Source organism: Pinus tabuliformis, chromosome 8, assembly GCF_031772625.1.
Source record: "Pinus tabuliformis cultivar Carrire ecotype Pingquan chromosome 8, CPIR1, whole genome shotgun sequence".
Classification (NCBI taxonomy): domain Eukaryota; kingdom Viridiplantae; phylum Streptophyta; class Pinopsida; order Pinales; family Pinaceae; genus Pinus; species Pinus tabuliformis.
The window spans coordinates 973,647,355-973,671,135 of record NC_142294.1 but is presented as its reverse complement, the minus strand read 5'-3'; positions in this window follow the sequence as shown (position 1 = coordinate 973,671,135).

The following is a 23,781-nucleotide window of genomic DNA, read 5'->3' as shown; positions in this document are numbered from 1 at the left end:
TACGTTTTACGGTACGAGTGTTCGATCTTCGTGAATGCTGTGTTCACTGCATCGCGATCAGTAGGGCGGCCGACACGGCTTCCTATGGATAAAGGCTTTGTTCCTATAGGGGTCCCCCAATATACGTGACGGTACACGGGGGCACAAATCCGTATTAGTGCTATCGTCCCTCAGGAGGAATCACCCACCTTCGTAGAGATCGACAGTCACTATGTTTAACGACGCCGGAACACGTCTCTACCTAGACCTCTACTGTGTTTCGTTATGTTTCAAAGCGTTGTTAGATAAATTCAGTTCTTTTTAGGTTGATCTTGCTTAGCAGTTTGCCTTTATGGATCACCACGTGATGTATTATACAACTCCTAAATGCAGTCTAAGAATGATAAGCAAGCTTTTTCAATTCTTTCAACTTATGAAAATCTTAACTACTGAGGGGAAATAAAGACATCATCTTTTCAAACAGATCATAGAGCACACACTGATGCACTTTTCCTAAATCGACATGCAAACTGTCAAAATGCACATGCACAATGCAAGTATTTCTTTTCTTCTTTCTTAATGTTGATGTATTACAAAAAGAAAGCTGTTGTATAATTTCGAATTCAATTTCAAGTGAAAGAAAACAAGTTTTTGTCCAATAATCAAAAGAACACCTTAAGATTCACTCGTTTCAACACAAGAAATACTGAAATTCGAACCATATAACGAAAGCAAATGCTCAAGCAGCTATGAACAGCAATAAACTAGCTCTTAGAATCACAACGACACTTTCTTACAGGTCTAGATCCAAGAGGTCACAGCAAGACTAGTTCACTTTCGCTACGGGAAACTGTGAATGAAAGCAAGAAATACAATAAGAACAATCACGGTTTCTTCATACAACTGAGGTGGAATAAAGGCAAAGAAAGGTAGTTTCAGCTGGGTATACAGGTTGACAACAGGCTGCAAAAACAATATTGAAAACTGGGCAACAGACAGTAGGGAACCCCAGTTGCACAGGGAAAAACTGGATCAGCGCTGGTACTGCACTGTCAATCTGACATGCAGCGCAGGTAGCCCCTTCGGGACCTGCGTTGCAGTGCAGGTAGCCTTTGTTGCAGCTGCACTGAAGAGACAACTCTCGTCTCTCTCAGATTCCGGGTCACGGTTTGCTCAAAAATCAATGGTTTTTGGCCAAATCAGAGGCTATCAGCCAAGTATACACTAGAGGATGATTAAGGAAGATGAACACTATCACAAAGAGCTAAAAAGAGTCCTTGTGGATCATCTCTTCAAAGCATAAACATGCCCAGCACTGAGCTAGAGTAGCTGCCCTCTACTTTGCATTCGAAGGATTCGAATGCAGTTCGATTCGGTACTCCCTTTGTTTAGGAAATGAATAGCAAGAAACACAAGCTACCAACAAGACACGGTCCCCAGCGGAGTCGCCAGTCTGTTGTGGGGAAAAGTATCCAACACGGAATGACCCTATCCCACTCTAAGGGTGATAGTTCCTTAGCAACAGCTGAAGCAAAGCTATCTAAAGTTACTTCTTTATGACATGCAAGAGATGAAAGGAAGAGATCCACTTACCGATGTCTTGCGCAAATGGTCGATCCAATCTCCTCTATTTGCCGCTTGCTCCCAGCTCCAAGTCTTCTCACGGGCCCAGCTACACGAGATCCTGCGAACAAGACAAGAAAAGGAAACTACAAGAAGCATGCATTCATAATTGGTTCAAGGATTAGCATAAATCAAATACGCAAGTAAGACAATACACCATTGAAACACATGCGAATAGAAGAACCTCAATTGCTTTATTAATATAAGGAAGTAAGGTTCAGGCGGTGATACAACCGTGAGAGGTCCAATCCAGCATCACCTTCCCGACGGAAAGAAATCTCCTCTTCACCTCCCTCAAGCAATCACCCAATACTCACAACTGTAAACCAACAGCAATTGTTTGCACAAAATTCCGGCCTCTAGATCCCATGGGATGAGATCCTTATATAGAGTTTTGGAGTGAAGATAAGTCAGCTTGATGTGTGACTTGTTGTCCTCTTCAACTCCAGTTGTTCTTCAGTCCTTGAGTCCACTCGGAGTTTCTACCTTCCACTTGGAGTTTTAGAACCTCTTTACTCATCATTAGGCGAATCTTCTGATCCAAGTGTCATTTTGGAAGCTTCCTGGGCACTGGCACATTGAGGAAAGATTCCTCCACATGTCAAAGTATGCCCAGCACAGGTAGCCTTTGTTGCACTTGCTATGCAGCGCAGGTACACCATAGAGCTTTTGACATTCAGCGCAGATGCTTAGTGGAGCAGCTGCTTTGATCCAAAATTGACCTGTTTTTAAGTGTTTTTCAGTGGAGAACTGATCTGTAGTGCTGTGGTTTGCTGACCTTGTTCCTCTAGGGGTAGGAACAACATGTTTAGGGACTTTGGATCCCTCAGATTATTGACATTTCATGCTCCATGCTGTAAGGCACAAAAATGTCTATAACAATCCCCAACAACCTTTATTTTCAATTTATTTGTTCCTTTACTTTTGAAATCTCATCTTGTTGACATTGCATCATATTTTGTGCCTTAATTCAATATTAGTAATCTTAAATTTTGAAATATCTTTAGCTAGCTACTCTAAAGGATCCTGGAGACCTTGGATTTTTGAAGACAAATATAAGGAATCTATGCAAACATGATTTTTCAAAGATTGCTCCAAATTTTGAATAGTTTCCAGTAATTTAGTAACTTCATTGTTTCTTTCCATAAGCTCTAATAATAACTATTTCTTCTCTTTCTCTCCCTCTAGGAGTTATGGTGTTTATACATGTTCTAATACTGAGATATGCATCTTCTCTTTTCAGAGCTTGTGTTTTTGTCTCCTTTTTCTGCAAAAGAGTTTTAATAACTTTCCTATATGTAAGGTAAAATCCTAATTTTACTATCAACTCCTTATACTCAAGATGCATCTATTTAGCCTTGCAGTTGACCTTCTCCTACTTCAACTTTTTAGTAACCTTATGATGCAATTCCTTTTCTTTTGACACAGTCAAGGCATTTTTTGTTAGATCATAATAGAGCATTTCACCATCCACTACTACATACGGGCATAAAAATCAACGCTTTACTCTGATAATACTAATAAATTTGGTCATATTATCAGATTTTATTTTGATTTTTTGTATTTAAAAGAAAAATGTCTCAAATAACATCATATATCTCATGTTATGCATAAATGGATTGGATATCTGACGGGCCTTTTCTATATCCAATGCGTTTTCTATGTGTGTTATATTCTTGACTTCTAACTAGGTCAACCATAGAAATGTTGAAATACCGACATTTGAGGAGGTAAACGTTTTTGGCCATTATACAATGTCTCTCCATAATCTTCGGATTGCATCACAACTAGTTAAGATGCCATTAATTTTTGAAGATAATCAATATTGAAAGTTTGGTAAGGAAAAATGGGTGATGGAAAATGTTATTTCCCTTGTACCAAATACAGGGGCTACAATAGGAGGATACTTTTACTAGTAACAACTAAACAACATTGTAAAAAGCTTGGACACCTTGAAAGCATGAATGAATATCACCCCTTGGTAAGTTATTCATTATTTCTCTTTATATTGTGGTTTTTTTTTTTAAATTAAGGGTTTATGGTTTAATGGGTTTAGGGTTAAGGATTAAGGGATTAATAGTTTAGGGGGTTATGGGTTATTGGTTAAGAGTTTGGCGGTTGGGGTTTAAGGGCTTAAGGGTTTGGAGTTTTCGGGCTTAATTAGGAGGAATGGGGATAATTTAAAGACCCTCACACATGTACTAATTTGTCTTTTTAAATGTATTAGACAATAATCTGTTTATCTTGATGTAAGAATACTTCTTTGTCTAATAACTCTTAGTTTATTAATAATGAGAACTAGATCACCTTGGAGTAAAACCTTCATATTCATTTTCTATTAAACTTCATTCAACAACAACCTTTTTCTAACTTTTATTACATTCGTGTTTATTTTCTTTGAGCGACTATATCTTCTAATTTTGTTCCTTCTCTTGAAAGATTTATGCTCATCATACATTATTTACATGGTATCATCTTATCTAAGAAATAAATTTAACCTCTAATGGCATTATTTATATTATTTTATTTTCTTATAATAAGAATATGATCCATAGTCCAATTTCAAGTTAAATAATGTATCAACTATATATGTGGTTATATTATCCAAAGTTCCTTCTATGTAATGGACCAACAATGATCTGATAATGGGGCACTTAGGCTTCTTTTCTAACTTACAAGAACCTCTCCTACTTCCAAAGCTTATTTATTCCCAAGTCTTTATGATTAACTAGTGCAGAATTAAATATGTTCTTGAATAGAAGGTGTATGCTAGTGTTTTTTATTAAAAATGTTTATGTGCTATAATTTAATTTGCTTAAACTGATATATAAATCCATATAATAGTAAATAAAGAAAAAAAGAAAATGCAACAATAAAACACACATAGAACAACAATATTAATTAAGATTTCACCCACAACACTTGGGCTACGTCTCCGTGAGCTCTAGTCAACTCAACTAGGCTCTTTGGGATTATGTTATAAGTCCTTTTTACAAGCTCTTGGCTCAACTCCTACTGTTTCATACAAAAAAAATGGGTTTAGACACCATGTCATATCTTGGCTCTTGAAGCTCTAGCTCTTGGCTCTTGGTTCTGGCTCTTGGCTCTGACTTTGGCTCTTCGGCTCTGGCTCTGGCTCTTTGGCTCTGTCTCTTTAGCTCTAGCTTCTTTGGCTCTCTATTAGTTTATAGCCCTTTGGATTTCCACTTGAACTCCAAGTGACTCCCTTGGCTATGTGTGCTTCAATGTTTGCTTTCTGCGCTGCTCGTTTTGCTGCTGCCCTTTTGCACTGCTCTCTTATGCCTTAGCTTCCTGCTTTGGCTTCACTTTCAGCAATAACTCCAACAACAACTGCAAACTCCTGCCAACACCTCCTTGCGATTCAACTCTTAGGCTTTCTTTAAGGCGTTTTTGGCTTTTCGGCTTCCTCAACCATTCCTCTGTCAACCGTGATCATGAGGAATCATTTCTCGTCCTAGCTCTACCACTTCACGCTTCAAAACACATCCCTGTTGTAGAAACACCCGCCTGCAGTGTGGCATAGGGAATGATGGTTATTCTCCCGTGGAAAATGAATCGACGGCCTCCTTTCAAGCGAAAATCCATGAAATACTGCATTTCAAGCTTGAAATGGAAATGCACAGGAAAAACAATATCGGGCACAAAATCCGGACATGAAAGTCCTTTAAATCACCCCTAAAATCCCTATCAAGTCCACCATCCATCACATATTGCAATCGCTTCAGTGGAATAGCCAAAAATCCATTAATGGGAAATATAAAGGAAAATCTGAGTTCCCAGATTTGAAATTTTATGAAATCGGGCTTTCAAACCCCATCGGATCCGATCCTAATCACAGTCGCAAGTCACAACAACCCGAGGCTTCCCCTTTGGGTGTGTTAATCACCGATCAGCTGATCGTAATCTCAAACCGCATGGCCTAGGGGTCCTTCCCTTTTGGGATCGCTGACAGCGATCCACCAATATCGCAATCGCATTATCGCATCGGCCCGGGGCCTTTTTCTTATTGGTGCATATGCTTGCCTCCGACCTGGTGCACTGATCCGATCATCGGAGATCACTAATTGGGGGTCCCCTCCATCTGACCTTAAGTCCTCCTCTTTGCCCTATGTGATGCGATTTCCTCAAATAGCCTTTTAGGCCATTTTTAATGGAATTTGTCCTCTTTTCAGAGGATAAAGGGAAACTTCTTCCAGCAATAACTTCTTCGTTTGAAGTCTGTTTTCACCCATTCAAGTTGCAGCACATTCAGAATGAGACAATATCTGAAATTATAATATTTCTGAGAGTAGCCTGCCACTTTCATTTTCATCTGATTTATAAAGGATTTGTGCCATTTGGCACCTTCTACCTCTTATATGAAGTCTTTTAGACTTAGAGGTTTATCTAGGATCCATTTTTGGATCACGCATTCCCACTAAGAGAAATTTTGGTCTCCAAACTACTGATATACTGATCAGAGTAGTAAATGAGAGTGACTCACCCTCTTCTTTCAGCCTCCCTACACTTGCCCTACATAGTGCTTCTGAACCAAAGTTTCGGACCACTTCCCTTCTTGGATGGGGTGGTCTTCTTGGGAAGAACTGTCTTCCTCCTTGCCTTCCTATAGAACTTCTATTGAGATGGCCATAAAAGATAGTTTGAACTCTCCTGCTTTGACCAATGATCCAAGGTGGCTCAAAAAAATGTGAAGTACATCTGCTCCACACAAATTTCATTTGTACCTGTTGGAGAAGCTGTCAACAACAATACAAACATAGACAACAACTGGATGGCCTAAACTCCTGCTTCAACAAAAGAAACATATTTTCACATCTTGTGAACACCTCCATGTCTTACATCTACATACAAATCATGGACTAGATAACAATCCCACAAAACATGCCTTTAAATAAATGACCCTTCAAGTCAAGCATGTAGAAAAAGACCATTAGGACTCTTTTTCAAAAGATGAAACACTTCATCATTATCTCCATTTGGAGACCAAGTTAACTTCTTCCAAGCCAAAATGGCATCACATGCATGTCAAGGCAATCAACCATGCAAGTTAATTACACATACATGTTCAAATACAAGAAAATCATCAATATCCCTATGTTCATGCATCTCCTACTCATGCATGCATTTCATACTTCAACTTTCACTTAAGCACACTGTACTTTCGAAGCTGAAATGAAATAAAATGTAGATGCATCAATAGACATGCAATCTTAACTAGATAAGAACTCTACCCGTTTCTTACCAATCCCTTTCAAAGGGGCTACCTTTGTCTGCACATTAGCATCATCATGTGAATCATCTTGAAACACATCATTCATGGAATCTTCACTTCCATTTCTTCCATGTTCTCTTTCCACTTCTTCAACTTTTGTGGAAGCATTGTTGGATTCAGTTTTTAACATTTTGCAGCAAGATGTCCCTGCTTATGGTAGTAAGTGCATTGGATGTGCATTCTCTTGACGACATAATTTTCCTTGTTCGATGGACCTTTGGCTTCTTGCTTCTTTTCCTTCAAAAGTTTGTTGTATGTGGACATTCTCTTCCAACATCTAGAAACATTATGGTTATCCAAACGAAAAAAGGAACATGCAATTCTTTTCCCATATCTATGTGGAAATTTATCATGCTTTGCAAAATCAAAAGGAATATGATTAGAACCAAATTTATACCTTTCTCTTTCAGCTTTCTTTCCTTCATGAGGAGGTGAATCAAATGAAGAAGTGGCTCCCTTTGGAACACCATCAATCTCTTCAAGGCTGTTAGAGTCTCCCCATCTCTCTGGTTCAAGTGTGTGCTTCTGAACACCTACATCCTACAAATGATTTTTCATGCTATTGCATTCCTCCTAAATACAATCTTCACACTCTGTAATGCAACCCCTTCTTGGAGCTATTTTAATGGCCTTCATGGTAGCTTTGGAACTTTCTCCATAATCTTGCCCATATCCAAGACCCAAATACTTAGGCCTTTCCTCAATCATTATTAGCTCAACAATACCTTGTGCATGTCTACCCAAGCCTTTTCCTTCATATCCCATCTTGGACATTAGCTTGGAACCTACGCCTGTAGTATGTTTCTCAAAAGAACCAATATAAGCATCCTTAAAGGAATTTTAAGACAAACTAGAATGGTTTACCCCTTCTTCAAGTTGATACTTGACTAAGGCTTCTTGGGCAACAAAGAGTTGTGTCTCCAACTCATGCATCCTTTTCAAGTTCAGACAAACTGGAATGGTTTACCCCTTCTTCAAGTTGATACTTGACTAAGGCTTCTTGGGCAACAAAGAGTTGTGTCTCCAACTCATGCATCATTTTCAAGTTCATATTTGCAATATGAAGTTGCTTCTCCATTTCCTGCAATTTTTCAGAAAGCAACTACTTCTCTTCCTTCATGGAATTCAACTGCTCTCTAAGCATGTTGCTCTTCCTTCCATCCTCATACATTTCTCTAAACATATCCATCATGGTGGAAAATTCTTGCTTCATGTCATCATCAAAGAATCTTGTGAAGAAGGTAGAATTTGAGGACCCACTTGTAGAAGTTGTCATTATGCCAATGAAAAAAAAAACTTCAACAAGATAAATAAAGAGCTTATTTAGCAACCTTTTACAACAAACCTCTTATGCTCCAAAGATTTCCTTGAGGTCCTTTGGGATAAGAAGAGTGCCTTCATCTCTCTTTCCTTCTTGTCCTTCCTGGACTGAGCTATCAACAACTTTCCCTTTACCTTTGCAAACTCGGAAAATAGTCAGTCTGCAACATGCATACATCAATCAGACAATTAATCCTTGACTGCCCAAACACCTTTCAGACAAGCAATATTTTCTCTGTCAATCAAGCATTCTAATATAACCTTCCTTGAAGGTGGGTTTAATGAAACTTAGGCTCTTATACCACCTGATCTAAAAATGGGGCACTTAGGCTTATTGTCTAACTTACAAGAACCTCTGCTACTTCCAAAGCTTATTTATTCCCAAGTCTTTATAATTAACCAGTGCGGAATTAAATATGTGCTTCAATAGAAGGTGTATGCTGGTGTTGTTTATCAAAACTATTTATGTGCTACAATTTAATGTGTTCAAACTGATATATAAATCCATATAACAGTAAATAAAGAAGCAGAGATAATATAGCAATAAAACACACACAAAACAACAATATTAATTAGGATTTCACCCACAACTCTTTGGCTTCGTCTCTGTGAGCTTTAGTCAACTCAACTAGGTTCTCTGGGATTATGGTATAAGTCCTTTTTACAAGCTCTTGGCTCAACTCCTACTATTTTGTATAGAAATAATGGGTTTAGACACCATGTCATTCCCTGGCTCTTGAAGCTCTAGCTCTTGGCTCTGGCACTTGGCTCTTAGTTTTGGCTCTTGGCTTTGACTCTGGCTCTTCGGCTCTGGATCTATCTCTGGCTCTTCAGCTCTGGCTTCTTTGTATCTCTGTCAGTTTACAACCCTCTAGCTTTCCATTTGAACACCAAGTGACTCCCTTGGTTGCGTGCGCTTCAGCTTTTGCTTTCTGCGTTGCTTGTTTTACCGCTACCTTTTTGCGCTGCTCTCTTATGCCTTAGCTTCCTGCTTTGGGTTCACTTTTAGCAACAACTCCAACAAAAACTACTAACTCTTTTCAACACCTCCTTGCGATTAAGCTCTTAGGATTTCTTTAAGGCATTTCTGGCTTTTTGGATTCCTCAGCCACTCCTCTCTCAACCATGATAATGAGGAATCATTTCTCTTCCCAGCTCTGCCTCTTCGCACTTCAAAATGCATCCCTATTGAAGAAACGCCCACCTGCAGTGTGGAAGAGGGAATGATGGTTGTTTTCAGATGGAAAATGAATCGGTGGCCTCCTTTCAAGCAAAAATCCATGAAATAACGTGTTTCGGGATTGAAATGGAAATACACAGGAAAAACACTATTGGGCGTGAAATATGGATGTGAAATTCCATTAAATCACCCCTAAAATCCATATCGAGTCTGCCTTCCATTGCATATCGCAATCGCTTCGGTGACATGGTGAAAAATCCATTAAACTAGAAATACAAAGGAAAATCTAAATTCTTGGATTTGAAATTTTATGAAATAAACTTTTAAACACCATGGGGTCCAGTCCTGATCACAGTCACAAATCGCAACTGCCCAGGGCTTCCCCTTTGGGTGTGCCGATTTCCTATCCGTCGATCAGCTGATCGTAATCACAAATTGCATGGCCCAGGGGTACTTCCCTTTTGGGATCGCCGACAGTGATTCGCCGATATTGCAATCCCACTATCACATCGGCCTGGGGCCTTTTCCTTATGGGTGCATATGCCTGCTTCCTACTCGATTCACCAATCCAATCATCAGAGATCATTAGTCAGGGGTCCCGTCCGTCTGACCTTAAGTCCTCCTCTTGGCCCTATGTGATATGATTTCCTCAAATAGCCTTTTAGGCCATTTTTAATGGAATTTGTCCCCTTTTCAAAGGATAAAGGGAAACTTCTTCCTGCGATAACTTATTCGTCTGAAGTCCGTTTTTTCCCATTCAAGTTGTAGTAGATTCAGAACGAGATGATATCTTAAATGAGACTATTTTTTAGAATAGCCTGTGACTTTAATTTTCCTTTGATTTACAAAGGACTTGTGCCATTTGGAACCTTCTACCTCTTATATGAAGTCTTTTAGACTTAGAGGTTTATCCAGGATCCATTTTTGGATCAAACATTGTTTCCATACCATAGACCAACACAAATATATGAAGTCCTATATGAAGTATTTTAGACTTAGAGGTTTATCGAGGATCCATTTTTGGATAAAAAATTGTTTGCATACCATAGACCAACAAAAAAAATTCAACACCTCATCATGAATTGTTACTATGAACGAATACTCTTATGCCATATAAATGATCCTCTCTACTTTGTGATTTATGAATGTGGTAATATCACAATGTCATTTATGTTAGCACTTAATATAAAGTCCCATGGATTAACTAAATCACTTATGGATTGTTCCATTCTTACACATGGCATTTATCCACAGTTCCACGAATGGTAAGTGTAACCTAATGACTTAGGAAAACCCACGTATACCCACATTTTGCATGGATTATGCACATAGCTTGTCTGTCCCTGGAATTTTAACTCTCTACCGAGTGAAATCTTCAATATTAAGGTTAAGGCCCCATTAATCAATTCCTATGCGAAATGATTTACTAATGCCCAACATAGGCGGACCCCTTAGTCCATATACACTTATCGGGTCTTAATCACCCCTCAATCCTTCACATATGACTTTATTTAACCTTTCGTTATAACCCATCCTATCGGGACTCATTCACCATTCATTAACCCTTATCCACACACACACATACACACACACACATATAAGCTTCCACTCTTTATACTTCGGTTATACATAATTTAACCACATGGACCATCATCATGCTTAAATAATGTTGGACTTACATGTGAACCCTTATATCTGCGCTTATTTCATTATAACACATTTACAAAGGAATCATACACAAAATGTACCTTTTTCGGCTTTTATATGGCCTCTGCATAGTTATCGATGTATGCTCCTTTATCGCAATCACTAATTTCTCCTCCACGATCATATTACACAGGCCTCTATCGCATCCGATATGTTATTAATGCAATATTAGATTTCAAAATGTATACGACTATGCCTATAATGATATCGGGTCTACCCTTATCATTCGCTTCCGTTGCCCCACTCTGATCTCTGAAGCCTCGAAGCCCGATCGCCGATACTTTTGATCATCGATCGATGCTTTATCACTATTGGTGTATGGGCCCCACTGCACATGTTTATTTCTATTGTCATTGTCCCTTGATCTTGTGATCTCCAATTTGTGATTAGATTTTGACCATTGATCTAGTTCCGATCCAATGGTCCACGATAAATCGGCAGTCGCTCATCGCTCTTGTCCAAGACCCGATTCTGATCTATCCATAAGGATTCTGCTGATGCGATTTAATCCTAACCATTGATCTTTCAGATCCAACGGTTACTGTGTGCTGCTAATTCACTTCTCTGCTCTTTCTTTGTACTTAGATTTTATGCCATTCTTTCGTTTTTCTATGGTGTTCGGGATTTTCAAAGGTTTTGACCTTTCACTCTTCTCCTGCTCAATTCACTTCCACTTGAGCTTAACTCTATGATTTCTGTATCATGATCATTCCATAGCCTTACTTGGGTTCTCCAATTGGGTTCTATGGCCCTTCATCATCCTTTGTACTGTCTCCTCTTCTGTGTATTCACTGAAATTCGCCTACATACATTTATATCATGTAAGTCTCTGATAACACAAATTCATCATTTTGTATTCAAAACACACATTTATATAGGTTCCAATCAATTCCTGTATATAAATAAACATATAACATTGATTACATATCAAGACTTTGTCTCTCTGGCCCGATCTTCTATTTACAATGGCCTCTGGGTACAATTTCTGCCCATAGGCTTACAATCAAACCTATCTCACCTATCTATCTAGCCTCTAACTTTCTAATCTCTCACTTTGCCTTTTAGGCTTACATTTATACAAAGGGATTCTAAAACCAATTCCTGGTTTAGATCCATAGATTCCTCAAAAAAATCCTAAAATCTCTTCCTCATCCCTAAGGATCCTCTCTAATCCATAAAATCATGAACTAACTCCTAATATGAGTTTTACAATTAATTCTCAAATCCTCTCCTCTTAATTATCTCAAGTCGCTCATGTTCTCCTACATTCGAGAACATCTACAAATATGCCTCACTATATTCAATTAAATCCTATTCTCATTAAAATCTCTCAAAAGCCTAAATAATTACATTAATTCACACTTAGGAGACCAACTCCCTTGAAAACACAATACCCCTATGTCTACTAAAATACAATGACAATATTGGGCTGAATGCTCCTGAATCACCTAACAATGCAACAATTATGAATATTCAACGTTTGATCGATATCATATATTGTTTTAGGGTTTTGGATGATGTTATTGACCTTGTTTAGTGTTTATTGCTCATTATTCATTTCACTGATTTATTTTGTCGGTTATGCCACTTTGTGGCTAGTGTTTTCTCTGTAATCCCTGTTGGTGATTTTACACAACTATCCATTAATCCATTTACCTCTTATCAGTCAAGGAAGTAGTAGTTTTATCTAATTTGCCGATCACTTCGACAAGGTAAGTCTATTTTTAATCTTTTCTTGCAGCATTTGATGACTCTTCTTTGGAGTTTACAACTTATATATATTGTCATTTTTAGTTTTTGACCCTTTCATACTTGATGGTTACAGGTTTGTAGAGGTTTCACTTTGTGTTATAGAGTCTGTGTGAGGTTTTTTTCCCAAAACCCCATTCAGAGATTATTTCTTCTCTTCAATATTAGGATGGGTTTCCAATATAGCACAACCATACAAAGTATCAAGTAATTTCACATAGTTTTTACCCATCCCAATGATTTTTCCTTTTCCAACATTTTATTTCTTAATGTTTTCATGTTGAGCATAATTATGTTCATTTTCTAAAGGTCTCTTAAAAGTTTCCTTTGACACCAGAAGATATGAATAAATTTTAAGTTAGCTATACTACCTACAAATACTAACCTAGTTCTCTTTTAGTACTTTGTAAGGATTTCCATAGGTTACCTTGGTATCATTAATGGTCAATTTTTTGAGCTAATCGTTTCTTATTTCTATTTGTCACTATTCGAGGTGATTACTTAACTTATAAATATTGTTATGGCATCTAGATAGTGGAATCAAACTTCGACTTCTATTAATTTTTTTATGGCTTAGAATGATATTTCAATCTATATATATAGATAGATAGATATTTAAATGGAGGGTTAAAATCCAAAAGGGTTTCACAATCTGTGCTATCCATTTTTTATGTATATAATATATACAACATTTGGGGTTTAAGTGATATATCTATATATATAAAATATGAGAAACCCTCATGGGTACCATACCATTTTACGGTTCTTCCTTCCGTAATAGGAGACACAATTCCTTTTGTAATGATGGTTTTGGTTTTTTAAGATTGATTTCTCATAATTTCTTTATGAACATTTCGTTTTTGACCCAGTATGTCATAAAAAATTATTTACTATGTTTTATTCTTTCTCTGAAATTGTTATATGGTGTTGTCATAGCTTATAAAAATATGGAACTCACTCAGCACTGTCATGGCTTATTTTTCCTCTTTCCGTTAGTTATATTTTTTACTATGTTATAATCTTCACTATAAATTCTTCTATGGTAAATATATATACTATAATTTGAGTCGACAAAGGAGTCATTACCCAAAATTCATCTTTTTAATGCATGGATTTTCTTTTGTAGGCTGTGATTTCACAATATTTTCAGCATATACTTCATAGGTAATTCTTCTTTCAATGTTTTACAACAAATCCTTCAATTCTTGTAAATCTTTCTATTTATATTGTATCAATTTATTTTAATACCATGAAACTTATTCCAAGGTGTTTCAACTACAATGCATTCTAAAAAAGTTTCCTTATTTGATAAAATGCAAATTCATCTTATTCAACATTCTTATCGGGTCGACGGTCTTATTCCCTGGAATTCCTATGTGCGTGCTACCCGTAGCAGATTATGTGATTCTATGGGATTTCCTCTTGTAGAGATAATATAGTTTTCTTTAACATTTACTCTAACTCACGTGTTCTTATTATAAACATAAGTCTTTTATCTTGAATGCCATATTTACTTTTGTTAAGGGTTTTATTATAATCCTTGAGTTTAATTTCACATACCATGCATGAGTCTTTGACTCAATATATTATAATTTAAAATCATAGTTTGATGTTATACTCCATATACTATATACTTGATCTGTTTTCTAAAATACAAGTTAATATGAATTTCTCTTTATACGAGTTGGACTATGGACTTGATGTTTTTCTAACCAAAAGGATTCAAATGATTATTCGATATTTTCTAATTTATTTATTTGTCATGATAATTTTCAAAAATGGTTTCTCTTACATATATATACTTACATATATAATATATTGCTTGCACATAATAGAAGCATTGATTTTCAAATATTCAGAATCAAAATTTGTAGCTAATTTGACTTCATCTATCCAATTTGTTGGCCAACTTCATGTCGATGTATCACATATTTGATTAAGATTTCTGCTTGAAGCATCGACTATTCTATTTTACTTCCCCTTAATACATGTAATCTCAAAATCATATTCACTAATAAATGCTAACCATCTTGCTTGTCTACCATTTAGATTAGGTTGATCAAATAGATATTTGAGACTAGTATTATCTGTCCTTAGCCAGAACTTTCTCCCTATCACGTAATGTCTCCACATTTTGAATGCATGAATGATGGCTACCAATTCTAGATCATGAGTTACATAGTTTCTCTCATGTTCTTTTAGTTTTTTATATTCATAATAGATATCATGACCATCTTGCATCAAAACTCTCCCTGGGCCTTTCTTACACACATATATACATAGCACAAAATCCTTATTAGAATCAACCAATTTTAAAATTGGTGCTATGGTTAAAAGTTATTTTAGCTTGTCAAATTTGTCTTGACACTGTTGAATCCACTCAAACGTAACCCCTTTCATATGTAAAGAAGTAATTGGGTAAGATGTTTATAAAATACTTCTATAAATATCCTATATTAGCCTGTGATTCCCATAAAAGGTCTAGCTTCTTCTACATTTTTGGGTGCTGACCCCTTCATTATTACCTTTATCTTTTGTGGATCAACAAATTCCTTCTTCTAATATTACATGTCTTATATAATGAATTTTTTTATGGTAAAATGAACACTTGTTGAATTTAACATATAGTTCATTATCCCTAAGAGTTTGAAGGACCATCTTCAAATGTTATACCAGAATATCATCTATAAAGACAATTACAATTTTATTTAGGAATAATATAAGTACATTTTTCATAAGGCACATGAATTTAGCTAGTGCATTAGTAATCCCAAATGGGAGTACTACAAATTCATAATTCCCATAACGTGTGCCAAATTTGGTTTTATGAATGTCTTCATCCTTAATTTTGATTTGATGAGATCCTAATCTTAGATAAATTTTGGAAAAGATAGAAGCTCCTATGACTTGATCAAACAAGTCATCTATCATATGAATTATTAAGTTATCTATAGTCTATGCACAACCTCAATGTAACATGTTTCTTCTTTACAAACAGCATTGTCGCTCCCCAAGGAGACACACTTGGCCTTATATACTTTTTGTCAAAGAGTTCTTGCAATTGAATCTTCAACTCCATTAGCCCAGCAATACTCATCCTATATGGAGCTTTTGATACTAGAACAACTCCAAGTCTAAGGTCAATCGTAAAATAAATCTCTCTCCTTGGAGGCAGTCTTGGTATCTCTCCTGAAAAACACCCTTATACTGCTCTAAGATAGGATATTCTTCTAGTGATGGTTGTTGTTTATGATCATAAATACCTTGTACTTGAATAATGAACATTTGACACCCTTTTCTAGCATACTTGTTCATCTGTATTCTAAAGATTTGTCTAAGAGAAATCTTCCTTGGACCATGAAAATTTATCCTTTATCATCAACACATGTAAAGGATTTTTCTAAATAGATTAATATCACTCTATGTGACTCCAACCAATTCCTAGCTTGATCTAGTGGCTCCAAAAATGCTCAGAATTTAGAAGTGGCTTTGGAAAACCTAAAAAAATAAATGTTCTCAGATTTCACCCAAACTAGGGCTAGATCATAGTGCTTGTTATCCAGATTCCAATGGTGTGATGACACTCAAATCTGAGTTCATATGCTCAAGATATTTGCAATTGAAGTTTTGGTTAAACTAGGCCCAATGGCAACCACTAAAGAGGCGACAATTTGGCATTTACGGATGCATAGATTACGGCTACCAGAATGGGAAAATTTGTCACCTACTTAATTTTTCCAGTGACCCTTAAAATATGTTTTGTGGTTTTTGACCTATATTTTATTTAAAAAAAATAAAAAATCAAACATGGGTTGGGGGACTACCACCCCCGCCAAACCTCCACTGCCAATACCCTCTCCACTGATATATATATATATATATATATATATATATATATATATATATATATATATATATATATATATGAGATTGACCAACCGTCGTTGACCACCAAACCGTGGTCGATAGGAATCAAACCTACCCAACCATTGGTCGGCCTGCCCCACACGAGACCCCACTCCAACCAACCTATGCTCTGAATTGCATTAACCATTACATGTTATGACAGGGCAACAACATAAAACCACACTCCAAAACAACAATACACCAAAGATTTAAACAAAAAATGCACCATTATGGGGGAGGCCTGCAGGTTTGACCCCAAGACCTCTGCCCACCTATTTTCATTGTTCACGAATAACCCAATGGGCTCTACTTTGGAACATCACCCCAAAATTTATTATTTAAACTCGAATTTTTCCATTCACCGGGAGAGGTAGACAGAGCAGAGGTTGAGCACAAGGGTTGAGGGAGGAACCCTAAAACAGTGGCTGAGGCAAAACCATGCTTGACACGTTTTTTGAGACTAAATCTTGCATGAATATTCTTGATGCTTGAGGAATATTTAGAGTCCCTTGGAGGGTGATTCCTCATAGAGGTGGAATGATGCTGACTGTATAGTCATTTTTCTTAATATTTCACAAGGAGAAAGTGGTGCGCTCAAAATTTTCATCCAAGCAGCAGATTTTCCACCTATGTCCAGGAAGGAATCTTTGAGATTCCCAAGGGTCTAGATTTTTATGGTCTCAGAAAGAGGTCAAGTTTATAGTCATTCGACATGATTTCGTGCCAAAAATTCAATGGTACAGTCCATTTCATCAGCATAGCTTCACACTTTTAGGCCATCCCTAGAAGTGGAGGTATATGATGCAGTGATGCCATGTCTTCCTTGATTTGTTGAGATCATTGTTACCTTTATGTTTAAGGATACTTGTATGTCACGTCATGTTAGAATTTATTATCTTGTAATGCTGAAGGAGGGACAATATGAGTGAGAGTTCCTATAGGAGAAGGTCTCGTGGAGAGACATGCCACTCTTATTGAGGGAGGTTATGCTTGTAATGACAAAGAATATCCCATGTACTCATATCATGTTGTAGCATTTAATGAAGCGGCCTCCCCACTCTTGACACTGAGCCTAGAGATTTAACCCACACTCGGTGAACTCCGTTATCAATGTGTGTATGTGCTTTGATTTGATGGTTGTCGTTATGTTTCTTCTTCTTTAAAGTATGTACATTTGGTTTTTTTATACTCATTCACATGAAATTATGCTAATATCATATAAGTAAAATATGTTGGTTAGTTCTAGTAGTTGAAGAGATCCAAATAATAGCTATAAGAATCTCATAAGACCCCAAGGGTAATATGTTCATATTTATTGCCGTATTCATTCCATTGAGATTTAATGTGCAAATTTTGCTAATTTCAGTAATTTTTCTTTTATTTCTTGTGGCCAACTGCACTAACCAAGGCTTATGTTGTTTTTCTTTTGCAAGTTTACACCTTTTCAATTATAGTAGGGGAAACATAACTCAAAATACATCCTGGATCTATAAGTACAAATACGTATTTATCAAAAATCTTATCTTGAATTTCCACCATAGTGGACTTATGGTCTGCTTGCCTTGCATCCAATCCAACACTGATTCTAGGTATGTTACAGGAAACATCATTCATAGTAGATGCTTCCTGAATATTATTCAATGTTTCTTTCTTATTTAATGTATTTTATGGACAATCTCTCCATAGGTGGTTTTCACCACAACTCCAACATTTAATTGGTGGCTTCACTATTTCGTTGAATTTTTTGTTTCCTGTTCGCAGTGCTCCTTTCTGACCGAAAAGAATTTGGCAATGCTCCTTTCTGACCCAAATTCTTTTGCTAGTTAAAATTTCTGATATGAGTCCCTTGTACACTTTTAGTAAAAGTAGGTTTCTTAAACCCCTTCTTCTTATTATTAATTTTTCTAGTTTTGTTGTCACCTATCCTTTGGAACTTTCTCCTTTTTGTTTTCTCCAATTGAAACATAGTTTGGCCTTTCTAATGGTCTCATCCATGGTTTTCGTTGGTAAAATTTAATTCTTTCTCTATATGAGAAAGGTAGGCAGCTAATAAATATTTGTATTTTTTCCTTCTCTTGTTTCAAATAAGGTACATATCTTAATAGACCCATGAATTTATTAACAAACTCATCCATAGTAAATTGTCCCAATTCCAGTTCATGAAACTCTCTAGCCTTTTCATCAAAGTACCTCTTAGTGAAATATTTCTTCTTAAATTATTTCTTGAAACATTTCCATGTCAAGTTCTTACTCCTAATTCTCTTGATAACTTCATTTTTTTTCCGAGCATCAGGTTGCCTTAATAGTCAACTGGTAAGTTTCCAATCTTGCTTTCAGATTACATGGATAATTGTATACTTCAAAATATTTAGTCATATTGAGGAGCCATGCATATGTTCCCTCTTCAAATTCACCATCAAAATTAAGGGGCCTAATATTTTTAAATTATCCATACATCTCAAAGGGAGACCTCCTTTTCCAATGCATGGAGGTACTTCTATTTGATTTATGTTCTATTGGTCACTAGATCACTCTTTTGTTTGACTTTCATTAGGATTTATGGAATTCATTCTACTAGTATATTTACTTCTTGATCTTTTCCCATTAGTCCTATTGTTGAATCTTTCCTCTTCCAGTCTCAGAAAATATCCATTTATCTCCTCTTGTTCCTATTTGCTTTGGACAACCTCTCTTGGTTTGCCTTAATGTCACCCAAGTCTATTTTTAAACTTCTTATTACTTGCAGTAATTCAAATTCTTGTTCCTCTGCATTGTTGGTTCCACTGCACACCATCTTTAGTTCATTTTCAAGTTCCTCACCACCCCTTGGCGATCCTACACAGTTCCATCCATTAAATCCATACTTCAAGTTCCTCAATTCCTTAACAGTTTGTTCATGACATGTATAATTCTATTAGTTTCAGGGCCCAAAAGGGGCCCTAATGCTGTAAATACAACTCTGATACCACTTGTAAAGACCCCTCACACACGTACTAAATGTATTATATAGTAATATTTTTATCTTGATGTAAGAATACTTCTTTTTCTAATAATTCTTAGTTGATTAACAATGAAAACTGGATCACCTTGGAGTAAAACCTATATATACATTTTATTTCAGGCTTCATCTAACATCATTTTTTTTTTTTAATGAAATTTATGTTTCTTTTCTTTGAGCAGCTATATCTTGTAATTTTGTCTCTTTCCTTGGAATATTTGTGCTCATCATACATTATTTACATGCTATTAAAATTTTTGTCCCCAAACTTATGTTTAACAATTATCTTATCTAACAAATAACTTCAACATCTAATGGTATAATTTCTAATATTTTATTTTCTTATAATTAAAATATGGACCATAGTCTAATTTCAAGTTTGATATTTACACATATAATTAATGTATCATCTATATCTGTGGTTATATTATCCAAATCAGCTTATATATAATTAGAAAGCAATGTTTACATATCATATACCAATGAAACAACTTTCAATGCCTCATGTCGGCTTAATGGGTCATGACCTAGGTTCAGAGTTAGTTGTGTCAAACAAAACCCTACACTACTGGCCCTTTTAGCATCAATTCGCGTAGGCGGAATGAAGTCTCACCTAAAGTAGTATGGGGGGTGTTGGAACCAATTTTCCGCATCCAGAGAAAATCATGATGACTTTTTATGCCCTAGATCTACCTCTGTGCAGACCTATAATCCCTTAGGGCTTGGCACTGCAATTCACTTCGAACAGCCTTTAGACTAGATTTTGTGGACATTGAAAAAATGAATTAGCTACTTACACACACCTTAGATTACTCTTACATCAGTGTGTACTCAGATCTACCCAATTATTCAATAAACCTAATAGAAAGTGTTATGATCTTCACGTAATCACTTAACATTAATTGCATTAAGTTAATAAGATGGATCCAGTAAAGCCTGGCATCAATACACCATTATTTCATAAAGATATTATTCATTACAACATATATCACAATCATAAATAGCAAAGAGAAACATATAAAACATGTGAATTTTCCCAATGGTCTTCTTTATTGATATTTAGTATAAGGTTACAGACTCAAACTTCCCTCCGCACTCAACTGCAGACTCTACTCTAGGCCTCTATGCACTCAGCTGCAGAGTCTTTTCCTCCTCTGAAACTTGCTCCCTGCGCTAACTCTCTAGACTACGTATGTCATACCCATAGACAAAGACACAGTTCTAACTTAGACTCTCTAAGACACACCTATTTATACAATCCCATGGTCATAGACCATGGGTAGATCTTCCAAAATCGACTGAAGTTTACATAAATGACGGTAAAAACCCTTTTTCACTCTTAACTAACTACACGCTCCGCATCCACAATTTGTAGAGACTTATCATCATTTTACATAAAAACTTGGGCTTTTTCCCCAAAATTGACCCCAGGGACACCATCCCAATAGGACCCCAACACAAAGGTCATGAATCACCCTTGAGTCACTTGGATGGCATGGTGATCTTGCTACAAATATCCCCCAACTCCACCTGCACAACTGCTACTTCGGGCGTGCTCTGCGTGGATGCCTACTTCACTTGTTCGACCAACTGCTCTGTAGCTGGTCCTTCACCGGCTCACTCGATCTTCTGCTGTGTGAGCTACAAGTTTGTTAAATTTTCCTAAATGGTGGTGGAGACTTGGTAGGCTTCTTCCAACCAAGGATCCAACCTCGCCTTAAGCACTACCTCTTTTTTCTACATTGCTTCCATTTGAGTGAGGAGTTGTTTCCCTTCCTACAATTTGGCAAGATGTTGCACTGCAGGAATGGTGTGCACCTTCACCCTAACCTTGTTGTACTGCCTATGGATCTCATGGACCTCTGTACTCAATATATGCATCATGGGATCTTCCTGCAGGGTCGTCACCACTTCCATGCCCTATTCGAACAAAGTTGTGCAGTCAACAAATGCGACATCCATAGTAGTGATCCCTTCCTAGATGGAAGTTCATCTTTGTTCCCTGACATTGCGTGGAGTCGAAGGTTGTGACTTGAGTTCCAGCTCCGTGATTTTTATATTGACTTTAAATTGAACTCTTTCCACCTCTGCCTTTGCATCACGAACACCCACAGCTAGATTCTGGATCTTAGTCTCTAGTTTGGCATTCTCAAATATGTGCAGCTCCGGCACTGTTCTGCATGCCTCTGCAATCACTGTGATGCAGGAAAGTGTTCCCTCTGCAGACAGAGGCAACCCATCTAGCCCTAGAGTGGGTCTAGTCACAAACAAGGACATATCAACAATAGCTTTCCTTAAACATTCATAGTTTGAGGCCTACCTCAACCAATGGTCGATGGATTTCCATTGCGCTGCTCCAGCTTCCACTTCCTTCTCCTAATGAGTAATCAACTTGAAAAAATGCAAAGGAAATAAAACAAAACACGTAACTGGAACAACAATGATCTATTTATTCACGAGGTCAAGAAGTCATGAGCTTTACATACAAGACATAGGAAAACATCATTGATTTCATTAATTATGAAATAAGAGTAAGCTTACAATGAAAGTCTTGACGTCACAAGCCTTCTCAGAGGGATCCAGCCAGCATGTTCCTCAAGGATTCACTCTTGAAGATGGATCTCCCAATGTACAAGCCTCTCTCACTCACAAGTTTTACACAAGAATAAGGGCACTTCACAACCTTCCTCAAGCTATCAACAATCCCACACTTGTCACACTCACACCAGCTATCTAGCAAACCCACAAATACTAACAACACTATCAACAACCATTCCAAAGAATAAGAACTCCAAAACTAGTAGCACATAGCAATGGTGGGAGTTTAAATAGGAGAAGGAGTCTCCATGAATAGTGGGAGGATGAGCTTATCTCCAAGGAAGGTAGCACAAATGACGGAACAACCACGCCAGAGAAAGGAGGGCGACATAAATTAGGCCAACAACCAGGTCTGGACTCATCTGGAAGGCCGACTGTTGGAACAAATTTGCCCAATATGGATCATCGCGGGCACATAATTGGTCTTCCGCGCTGACATCGCTATTGAATAACGTAGCTAGTCAGGTCATCGCTTAATATTACAAATGACCTCGCGCTGGGACATAAAATTGGACCATCGTGGGAAACATGTGTACTTCTATGATGGCAGCGCTTTTGGGCTGCTTTGGAGCACCCTTCAGTGCGTTTATTTAGCCAACAGACGCAATGAGGCAGAAACCTTTGGAAAAGTGGGTCATTTGGCAACATCAGAGAGCATTTGTCTAACATGAGCATGTATAACTTTGGACACATGACACAGTAGGAAGACTGGAGTGAAGACAATGAAAAATTACTGTGTAACAGATGCCCCCTAAAGTATGAAGCCCGAGAGAGAGGGAGGGGTGAAATGCTTTACGAAACTGACTGAACTGGAACACCATCTAGAAGAACCTGCAAGCAATTACAACTGATATCTCTGATAATGAAGTACATGTAGGCTAGGTATGGGCACAACCATCCAAAAGACATATAAAATATGTCTATGGTATGGATGTAGCCATCCAGCTAATGAGACCATGATGATGATAAAGGTATGGTCGCAGCCATCCATGAAGACTTAGGTATCGTCACAGCCATCCATCAATGAGTCATGTAATCATAAAACCAATCCACGCAACCTGAACATGTGTAATCTGAGTTTGGGGTCTTGAACCCATCCAATCATAGTACAAATTCTAACATGCGAATATACGTGCTGAGCTCGAGCATGATAGAACATCGCTTGATTACCGGTCAATGATGAAAACCATTAACAAGCACGAGAGAAACCACCAATAATGCCAATGGCTCTCAAGGTACTGTCTAGTACAATCCACGAAGTGTGAAGAAGGAGCTGAAGTCGAACACTCGTGGAATCACCCAATCGACGACCAATGATGAAAGTCGACCGTCAGGTGCGAATAACTTTCCATTGAGGCATGCAAGCTCTGAGGTACCAAAGGGGATCTCTAGATCAATCTCTTGGTAATGAGCTGATGTCGACAGGAG